Here is a 10,752-nt window from a genome sequence, read left to right as displayed (position 1 = left end):
TTGCTGTCAAGTTGTAGTGGGTAACCAAGTGCGGGGACAATGGCCAGTATTGCTTGAGGGTCTATGGGATGCCTGCTCAGTAGCTTCAAAAGAGTGTCTATTCCTGGAATTGGCTTTCTGCTTTGCTAGCCCATGGTCGAGTAGGCACACTGGCCCTTTGTTGTAAGGTAACACCTTTTAATCAGAGCCGTTAAAAAATGAAATTATGAAATTCACAGGTAAATGAATGGAACTGGAAATAATCATCCTGAGTGAGGTAACCCAGACCCAGAAAGACAAACATCACATGTTCTCTCTCATAGATGGATGCTTGCTTTGAATTCTTTGATAGGCATGTTTCTATTGGAAAACCTAGAGAGTTCTGGAAATAAATGGTCATGGGAATTGGGGAGGCTTCATGGGAGAGGAGGTAGAACGCAGGAGGAAAGAGAATAATAGAGTAGAAAGAGTTAAATGGGTCGGGAAAGGGAGAACAGGGCAGGAGAGAGGATATGGGGAGAGATGAACAACACTAAAGGCCTAGAAAAAGCCATATGGAAACATCACTATACAAGCTTCTTGGAGTATTTGCTACACATTATCGAAAGAGATTAAAAGATGAAATTTTAAAGTGATTGTCCTAGATGGAAAATAAGCAGGGTCATAACCAATGTGGAGGAAATGAAGCCTTGAGCTCACTCTACATATACATTTTCCCAAGAAGAATAGCTCATAACCTAATGCATAATCAAACATTCATGAGCCAAATATGGGCCCTGTGGTCAAAGCTTATAAGCTTCCTATGCAGTTCATGTAACTACTCATTTTAGCAAAATCTGTTATATTTCTTATGGGCTAAGAGCATTATTTGGATATATAGAGAAAGATAGATAGATAGATATATTTGGATATATATATTTGGATATATATCCAAATGGTGATATATATAATCACCAATTCTATGAAACTCTGCTCAGTTCTGTGCTTTTAACTAGTTTGGACAAGTCTTTTGTGGCTACAGCTTGCCCTAGACCTCATCATAGTCATGTCCAGATTAGATTGAGAAAAGACAACATACAAATTTATCATAGACTTCGGTAGCCTGGCCTCCCGCACCCTCTGCCTTTCTCTTTATATAGTCTTCCTCACTTCAAGCTTTGCAACCCTTGCCTTTCCTTTCTCCCTACCTCCCTTCTTCCCTCCCTGCTTCTCTGTTCCTCAACCCCCTCCTCCTTTCCTCCCTTTGTTCCTCCTTAATTTCCTTCCTTCTCTCTTTCAGTTACTTCTAAGCCATCAGTACAGTGCCCTACAAATATCTCTTTGTTTCAACTGTTGTGCAATCTGCATACTTAGGAAGAATAACATAAATTCCCTTGTATGTTCTTCCAGATTGACAAGTATCCTCAGAGAACATGACTATGATTTTCCTTGAATCTGATGAGATGAATCTGAAGGAACGCCAACAGCTTAGGATTAAGGGATAGAGTATCTGTTTTCCAAAATCACTGTAGGAGTTTAAATAGAGCCAATCTTTGTGTCTGACCCAGTGTCCATTCATAAGCAACAGTAGAGCTTCTTTTTTGATAGCCTATGATGGAAATTTCCTGCATCCTGGCCAGCAGTGAGGGATGTTACGCAAAGCAGGTTTACTGATGCCTTTGAATCGTACCATGTCAAGCTGTCTGTGTAAGGAAAAGAAAATATAGCTCCAATTTTTTGTTTTGTTTGGGGGTTTTGGTTTGGGTTTTTTCTGTGTTTTGAGGAGGTCTTTTTGAGACACGGTCTCCCTGTAGCCCCAGCAGCCCTGGAACTTACTATGTAGACCAGGCTGGGCTTGATTTTGCAGAAATCTGTTTGCCTCTGCCTCCGGAGCACTGGAATTAAAGGCACACACCGACATGTCCTGCACAGCTTGAATTTTTTAACAGATGGAGCACGTGTCTTGAGAATAAATGGGGTCTGATAATAAGCGCATTAAATTACGGACTCAAAGAACTAGTGCTGGGCTCTTCAACTGGGGAAACACCAAGTGAAGGAGGGGGATGTGTCTCAGTGGTGGAATACCTTCCTACATGCACGAGTCCTTGAGCTCAGTTCCTAGCACTGAGAAAAATCAGGTGAGTTCCTTCATGCCCCACAGCCCTCATTTCATCAACTACAAAACGACAAATTCAATCTTAGAAGTCCCTTCAACTCCAGTACCCTTTGTTCTATGGCTCATCAGAGAAATGATTTCAGAGGGAACTGCTATAGTGAGGTTTAAATGAAACACATAAAAAAGGAAGAAAGGGGATGAAGTCTGGGATGAAATAGTTGCAAATTCCTTGGTTGAATAAATACATAGCTCTTGCCTTATGGACAAAGGACGGCAATTGAACTGATGGAGTCTTGCTACGCTTGTGGTCTATGGTTCTGTGTGAGGCTGTCTTTTCTCCTTGGCAGATCAGAACCTCACCTAGTAGCCAGGCTGAATTTCAGATGTGGACTTGGGGTGCCAGAGAATATAAAGGGTGTGTTTGAAAAGATGGTATAGACCGCTGGGAGCCACCAGTGTTCTCAGTTCTGTTTCACAGAGGCTGCGAGACAGCCGGTCCTCCAGCACTGACCTGGCTGCTTGCTGTTCTCATGCCTTTTATGCAAACGGGGGCTCAAGAACACTGATGGTGTCTGCAAGGCCTCTGGTAACCACAGCACATCCTTGTAGTGTGAGCGCAGTCATCTCATTGTTTGAATCTCAAAAGACTGAGAACTGAAGAGAATGGGCGCCAAGCTTCCTTCTTTTCCTCCGGTAGAATTATTTTAGTGACAGTATTTGCAGCACTGATTCCCCAAACTTCCCTTCCTGCTCTTTCACTTCTGCAGAGCCTGAGCTTGTCCTGAAGTTCAAAGGTCACAGTTCTTTCCAAGGCCGCTCAGTGGAACAGCAGGTTCACACAGAGCATGTCACGCTCTTTAGAGTAGTGGCTGCTGGCAGGACAAAACTAACGGTCATCCTTCCCACAGCTGCAGAAGGCCTGGCTGTGTGGTGTCATATCACCAGGCCCAGCGGCAGTCAAAATGCCCGGCACCACAACAAACCTACATTTAGTTACATTATTAAGACTCAGAAATTCAAGACGACCAAAGTTTCACATGCTCACATCAAATAGTATTTATAGAAAGTACAAATTAAATGTTTGTAACACTGCATGAAATAACACTGCGTGAAATACGCATTAAATTTAGCTAATTTCATCTGACAGTGGTTTGTTTGGCTGGAGTGAACAGTACTATACATGTGCCAGGAAGACTGCTATTTAATGAGCAGAAAAGAATGGAGCTCATAAATGTTTGTGGAGGACTGGAATGCTCTACACTAAGATGAAATTTCAGTGATGTATTATTTAAAAATTATAACAACACTTTGGAATTTGAAATGTCTAATTACTGTGGATAATAAAGCTTTGTACAAACAGCCTCTCTCCCAAAACCCAGCAGCTTCCCTGTTTCCACTGTGACCCGGAGGAACTAAAATTCAACACAAAGAGACCAAGTTTCCCAGTGAGCTGTTGTCAGTCAGCCAGAGGACTTCTTCAGGATTCTTTGTTTATAAGCCATCAGGCAGGGAACAGCATTGAAAACCGTAGGGCAAGGTCTAACAGACTAAGATAGCCTCAACCAAAAGTCATACTCAGCAAACACACTGGGGACTGGGTGCCAGGCAGCAGAAAGCCGTGCTTCCCAGCTGTAAGACAGGAAACAGCATTCCAAAGCATGTCTCACTACCCAAATGCATGAACATACTGGCTGGAACAGCTGGGCTTTTTCAAAGCTTTTACCCTTCTGTTAGTCTGGATAAAGCAACATGTTCTGAAGTTAATTGTAGGTTGGTTTTAAGTACAGCATGAGGACTCTCCAATTTATGACTCTCCTCTTCCTTCTTGAAAAGATAAAAGCAGCAACAGCAGGGTTGGGGGGGTGTTTGTGACTGTGTGACTCTGTGTGCAGCTGGGTGTGCTTATGTAGCACGTGTGTATATGAGTGTGGGGTGGGTGAATGTGTATATGACTGCATATTTGTAAGGGTGGGTAGGTGATTGTATATGTGGATATGTGTTTGCATATGGCTGTGTAGTGAATATGTATGTGAATGTGGGGGTATTGGTATGGATGCATGTATATATATTTAAGTGTGAGTATGGGCATCTGTGTGGAAATGTACGTTTGTACGTGACTGTGAGAACTGACATGAAAACATATGTGTAAATGTATGTGACTGTGGGTATGAGTGCATGTATGTATGCATGTGTATGTGTGTGTGAATGTGGGTGGTGTGTATGTGAATATAGGGATATATATGCATATATGAGTGTGGCTACGTGTGAGTGTGACTATGTATGAGTGTGACTGTAGTGTGTGACTGAGTGTGACTATGTATGAGCGTGGCTACATGTGAGTGCATATGTACAGGGGTCCCAAGAAGATGAAAATAGAGATGCCATATAGCCCAGCTGTATCTCTGCTGAGCATGTGGCCAAAGGACTCTCGCTGCTGCTAGCAATACCTGTTCAGCCATTCTATTCACAATGGCTAGGAAATGAAATCAGACTAGATGTCCATCAACAGGTGGATAATGAAAGTGTGGTACCTACACACAATGGGCTTTTATTCACCCATAAAGAAAATGAAATTATGAAAGTTACTGATAAATGAATGACAGTAGAAAATATATAACATTGATATATTAATCTGTTATTATATGAAGTATCCAGGCTCAGAAAAAGAAACACTGCATGCCTCTTTCATATGTGGATGCTAGCTTCTCATTTTTATATATTTGTATTTATGTGTGAGTGTGTACAGAGGCCAGGAAATTAGAAGGAACTCCATGAGGGGAAGAAAAAAGGGGACTTAACGAGAGAGGGGTGGGTCACAGAACATGTGTGGTTTGAAAAATTAATCTATAAAAATTGTTAGGCTTTCTAAACACCGAGAACAAGCAGTTGGAGGAAAAGTACACAAAACCCTCCCACTCACAACGGCCTCAAAAAAACCTCAGAATAAATGACCAAAGACATCAAAGGTCTCTACAGTGAAAATTTTAAATCTTTAAAGAAAGAGATTGAAGGGCTGGAGAGATGGCTCAGTGGTTAAAAACACTGGTTGTTCTTGCAGAAGACCTGGGTTCAAATCCCAGCACCCACATGGCAGCCTACAACTGTCCGTAACTCCAGTCCCAGGGGATCCGACAGCCTCTTCTGACCTCCGTGGGCATTGCACGGCACGGGTGCATTTACCTACATGAAGGCAATATGCGCATATACATAAAAGAAAAATAATACTTTTTTTTCAAAAAAAGAGATTGAGGAAGACACCAGGAGATGGAAGGACCTCCCATGCTCATGGATTGGAAGAATTAATATTGTGAAAATGACTATCCTACCAAAAACAATATATACTTTAATGCAATCCCATAACATACTTCACAGAATTTGAAAAAAAATCCTAAAATACATATGAAAGTAAAAAAGACCCCAGATAGCCAAAGAAACCTTGAGCACAAAGAGCAAGGCTGGGAGGATTACTATACCAAATTTCAAGCTATATTACAAAGCTATAGTCATAAAAACAGCATGGTACTAGCACAAAAATAGACCTGTAGATCAATGGAACATAATTGAAGACCCAAACATGAGTACATGCAATGTCAGCCACCTGATAGTTGACAAAAGTGCCAAGAACATTCACTGGAGGAAAGACAGCATGTTCAGCAAATGGTGCTGGCAAAACTGGATCTCCACCTGTAGAAAAATGAAACTAAACCCCTATCTTTCACATTGCATGAAAGTCAACTCCAAATGAATCAAAGACCTCAATGTAAAGCCTGAAACTGAAACTTTTAGAAGAAAACATTGGGAAAAACCTACAACATACAGGTGTAAGAAAGGATTTTCTAAACTGGACATCAACTGCTCAGGAAACTGTGGGGTCTCTCTCTCTCTCCCCTTGTGGGTCGTTGGCCACCATGAGGGCAAAGGGAGCAGAAGCAACGAACGGGGTCAGCACGGCCAGTGAGCACTGATGGAAGAAAGCCCTTCCGGGGAGGCAGGTTCAATGATACAAACAGCTCCAGACTCAGTGAAACAGCTCTAGATTCAGTGAAACAGCTCTGTTTATTTAGTGGGATGTTAGGGAAAATATAGTGTGGAGGCAGTAGCCAATGCTTCAGCTGATAGGTGCTCATAGTATGCTTTATTTACATGTGGTAGTGGGATCCTATCATCTGGCTATAGGGCAATGCCTAATTATCATATAGAAAAAACCTAAGGGCAGTTTTATTGCAGGTAACCATGCCAAAGGTCATGTTCCAAATAAGGCCAGGCATCAGTGCTTGGAGGCGCTTTCCAGGTAAGTCAGGCAGGAAGCCCCTGCTGAGAAAGGAGCTGACCTTAACAGCAGGGTTCCCCAACAGGAAACAAGGTCAAGAATCAACAAATGGGACCTGTTAAATTAAAAAGTGTCTGTACATCAAAGGAGGCAACCAAGGAAGTGAAGAGAAAACCCACAGAATGGGAGAAAATCTTCACCAGTGATACATCTGACAGAGGTTTAACATACAGAATATATAATGAACTAAAAAAACAGAATCAAGAAAGGAAGTAACCCAATTAAAAGATGGGCTAAGGAACTGAACAGGGAGTTTGCAAAAGAAGAAATAAAGATGTCTAAGAAGCATCTTAAAAGGTGTTCAACATCACTAGTAATTAGGGAAATGCAAATTAAAACCACTTTAAGAGTTCATCTTATCCCAGTCAGACTGGCTAAGACCAAGAGAACAAATGATTCCAAATGCTGGAGATGATGTGGGGAAATGCTTATCCACTGCTGGAGGGGCTGCAAACTTGTTCAACCCCTATGGAAAGCAATGTGGAGAACTCTTCAAAAAACTACAAATGAACCTACCATTTGACTGAGTTATACCATTCCTTGGCATATACCCAAAGAGCTCATCCTATTGCAGAGACACTTGTACATCCATGTTTGTTGCTGCTCTTTTCACAGTAGCTAAGAGATGGAAGCAACCTAAGTGTCCCTCAACTATAACGAATATGTGGTACATTTATACAATGGAGTTTTACTCAGCAGTAAAGAAAGATGAAATCATGATATTTGTAGGTAAATGGATGGAGCTAGAAACTGTTATACTAAGTGAAGTAACACAGACTCAGAAAAACAAACAACACATGTTCTCCCTCTTATGTGGATCCTAGCACCAAATCTGTATCTGTGAGTATGTATGCAGATGTAACTACAGGAACCAGAAAAATAAAAAGGAACCAGGGAGATAAAGGGAAAGAAAGAACCTGAGAGAGGAACAGTAGGAGACAGGCATTACTAAGGGAGAAGTGGATAAAAATAGGGCTATTTAAATGGGAGGGGGAGGGAGAGTTATATAAGGAACCTTGGGGACAAAGGGAAAGAAGGAGCTCAAGAGAGGTGGGACCATGGGAGAAGGGGATTATCAAAGGAGAAATGGGGGAAAGCAGGAAAATGGGGAACCATGGCAGAAGGGTTAGACAGGGGAGAGAGGAGAGACAAATAATGCTTAGCTAGTTTAAAAAAAAACAAAAGGGATCACATTATTCCAACAACCTACTGACAAATTACACATACATTATCTCTACATGAGTCATGTGTATAACTAAAGGCTACATAACAAGAAACAGTGCCAGACAGGAAAAACCTGCCTTTGAGTTGTTTGCCAGGGTGGTCCAAGAGACTTCCCAAATTACACAGGATATCTCCACAGCCCTTGATGGCCTCCCATAACTTGAAGGTAAGACCCTACTGCTGAAGACAACATATTTTGGATACACGATTTGGACCAAATAGATGCAACTGACCTACAACCACTTCCCCTAAGCCTACCTCTCATAGCTTTGGAGAGTGATATGAAGGTGCCAAGGGAAAACATCAATTGATGGTCCAACACCAGCTTCAAGACCAAATAACCACATCAGTGGCCAGCACAGCATATGACATTGGTGCAGTAGTGGCACTCTTATCTTGGGGGCAATCAACAGCCACCTAATTGGGCTAAACACCCACTCAGTGGGAGGAAACTCAAGTGTGGTACTGAAAACATAACCTAATACACATGGCTGGAGCGGTCACAGATCTTAGAGAAAACCCCAAGACTGTCACATCACTAGACTACTGTGATTTCTTACTATGTGCAAAATATGTATCCTTATATTTATAGACAAATATCCCAGTCACCACTCATCAAAGAAGCTCATTTTGCAGCAGTCAGAGACTAATACCAAGTACCACAACTGGTCACACATGAACATTGTTTATGAATTTCCCAGGCCTGAGAGACACACCTACAGTGCAACCTCTACTCGTAGGGCTCACGGAATACAGAACAGTGGTAAAGAAAAGGACACTAAAGAATCTCTCAGTTCTCAAAAATGAAGCTCCCCATGCAGCAGAGGGCCAGCAACACAAAAGGTCACAAATGGTCAGAGTGTAGAGATCAAGAGTCTGCTGAATGCTGGTCTTTGGACAGGGCTCCCAAATTAAACTCCACGCACCCACGGCTCAGGGACCATCTCAGAAGAGGGGGTGGAAAGATTGTAAGAGCCAGGGAGGAGGTGCAGGACCATACAGAAACAGAGTCCTACAAGCTCCTGGGAACCTGCTCATATGACTCTATGGCAATGGTGTCAGCCTACACAAGTCCCATGCAAACTCAGGCAGAAAAAACCCAGCATACAACTGGGAAAATGAACAACAGACCCCAATGTGAGCTGAAGAAATATTGGCAACTGATTGCTGCTGGGCAAGGAAGAGCTGATCTTCCTAAAACAAGGGACCCTGGATAGGCTGACTAGACCTAAGTGGCTGGACTTGCACTGGGGAATGTCTGGGGGCACTGACAGATGACAGACTATGAGGGTGCTGGTGGGGACGAGGGATATAAAGATGATTAAGATTGTTTGAGATGTTCTGTATGAAATACACAAAAATTTGATAAAAACAAATTAAAAAAAAAGAAAATGTAAAAGAGAATACCAGATGTGGAAATTCTTAAGCAGGGATGGAGAGGTGACAGATAAGGGAGAAGAGTCGGGAGTGGAGATCAGCGAAAAACTAATAAGTATGCATGAAAATGCTACTCTATAACAAAACTTAAAAGCATATATATAGCCATATCCATATCCAGGAGGGGGATTTCTGAGTTATGTGGTACTGGGTTTAATTTTTGAGGAGCTTCCACACTGCCTCTTACAGGGTTATACTAATTCACACCCCCACCACCAGCAAACAGGAATCTCGTTACACTTCCTGACCAACACTCTTTACTTTCCATCTCTGACAATAGCGTTCCCGTAGGTACGAGATCCTCTTTCATTGTGGTTTTACTTTGTGATTCCCTGATGACTAATGACGTTGAGCCTTTTGGATACCGCCATTGGCTATGGTCCTTTGTCCATTTTTAACTGGTTTCTTAGCATTATTGTTATTAGGCTGAATCCCTGATGTCTTTTGGATATTGCCCCCTTACTAAATATGTTTCTTTCATCCTATAGTTTGTACCTTCGCGCTCTTGACAGTGTCCTTGGCTGTGAACCACTGTGATATAGTCCCATTCATCAATTTGGGGTTGTGCTTGTGGACTCATTTCCCAGACAAACTCATGGTTGTTTTCTCCATGTAGCTTTCAGAGTCACAGTACGTTTTGATCCATTTGAGTATATTTTTGAATACGGTATAAAGTAAGGGTGCGTATTCATACTTCTGATTGTAAATATTTAGTTTTCACTGCACCATTTATTGAACAGACCTCCTGTGCTGTATGCTGTTGACAGGTATGTAAAAAATAGTACTGACCATAAGTACATGGATATATTTCTGGGTTTTTCAGTCTGTTTTATTGGTCTGTGCGTGTATGTGTATGAGTTCGAATTTTTTATTGAAATTTTGTGTATCTCATACACAGCATCTTCAACATCTTTATACCCCTTTCCCCACTGGCACCCTTCCGTAACCCTCCACTGGATTTCATACATTCTCTCATTTATGTTAAGGCCTATGATGCCGAGTTAGCATCCCCTGACATCCTTCAGTGTATGTCCATTGGAGTCTATCTAGAGTCACACCCTTAAAGAATATCAGCTCTTCCTCAATCAGCAGTAATCAACTGCCAATAGTTCTTTGGCTGAGATTGGGGCCTGCTGCCCATTTCCACAGTTCATGCTGGGTTTTTGTCTGTTTGAGTTTGCATGGTCTTGTTGCATGCCTGACACCACTGCTGTAGGTTCATATGAGCAGGGTCCCAGGAACCTGTAAGACACACTCCACATGGCCGTGCACCTCCTCTCTGGCTCTTAGCATCTTTTCACCCCCTCTTCAGCAATCGTCCCTGAGCCTTGAGTGGGGGAGTCCTGTCCAAGGACCCACACTCTGCAGGTTCATGTGTGTGTGTTTTAAATGCTAGGGCAACGTTGTTTTGACTGCCATACTCTGTGATATACCTTGAGGTCAGGTAGTCTGATGCCTCTGGCTTTGTTCCTGTTACCCAATATTGCTTTAGCTGTTTTAATCTTTTGTAAATCCATGTAACTTTTAGAGTAGTTTTATTCGTTTCAGTGAAAAAAATGCTTTGGACTTTTAACAGAGATTATGTCAAATATTTATGTAACTTTGGATACTATGAACATTTTAGCAATATCAGTTCTTCCAGTCCATGAGCATTGAATATCATTCCACTTGTTTGTGTTTTCTTCAA

This window comes from Nannospalax galili, unplaced genomic scaffold, assembly GCF_000622305.1.
Source record: "Nannospalax galili isolate Female #2095 unplaced genomic scaffold, S.galili_v1.0 scaffold232, whole genome shotgun sequence".
Classification (NCBI taxonomy): Eukaryota; Metazoa; Chordata; class Mammalia; order Rodentia; family Spalacidae; genus Nannospalax; species Nannospalax galili.
The sequence above is the reverse complement of the archived record's forward strand: the minus strand, read 5'-3'. Positions refer to the sequence as shown.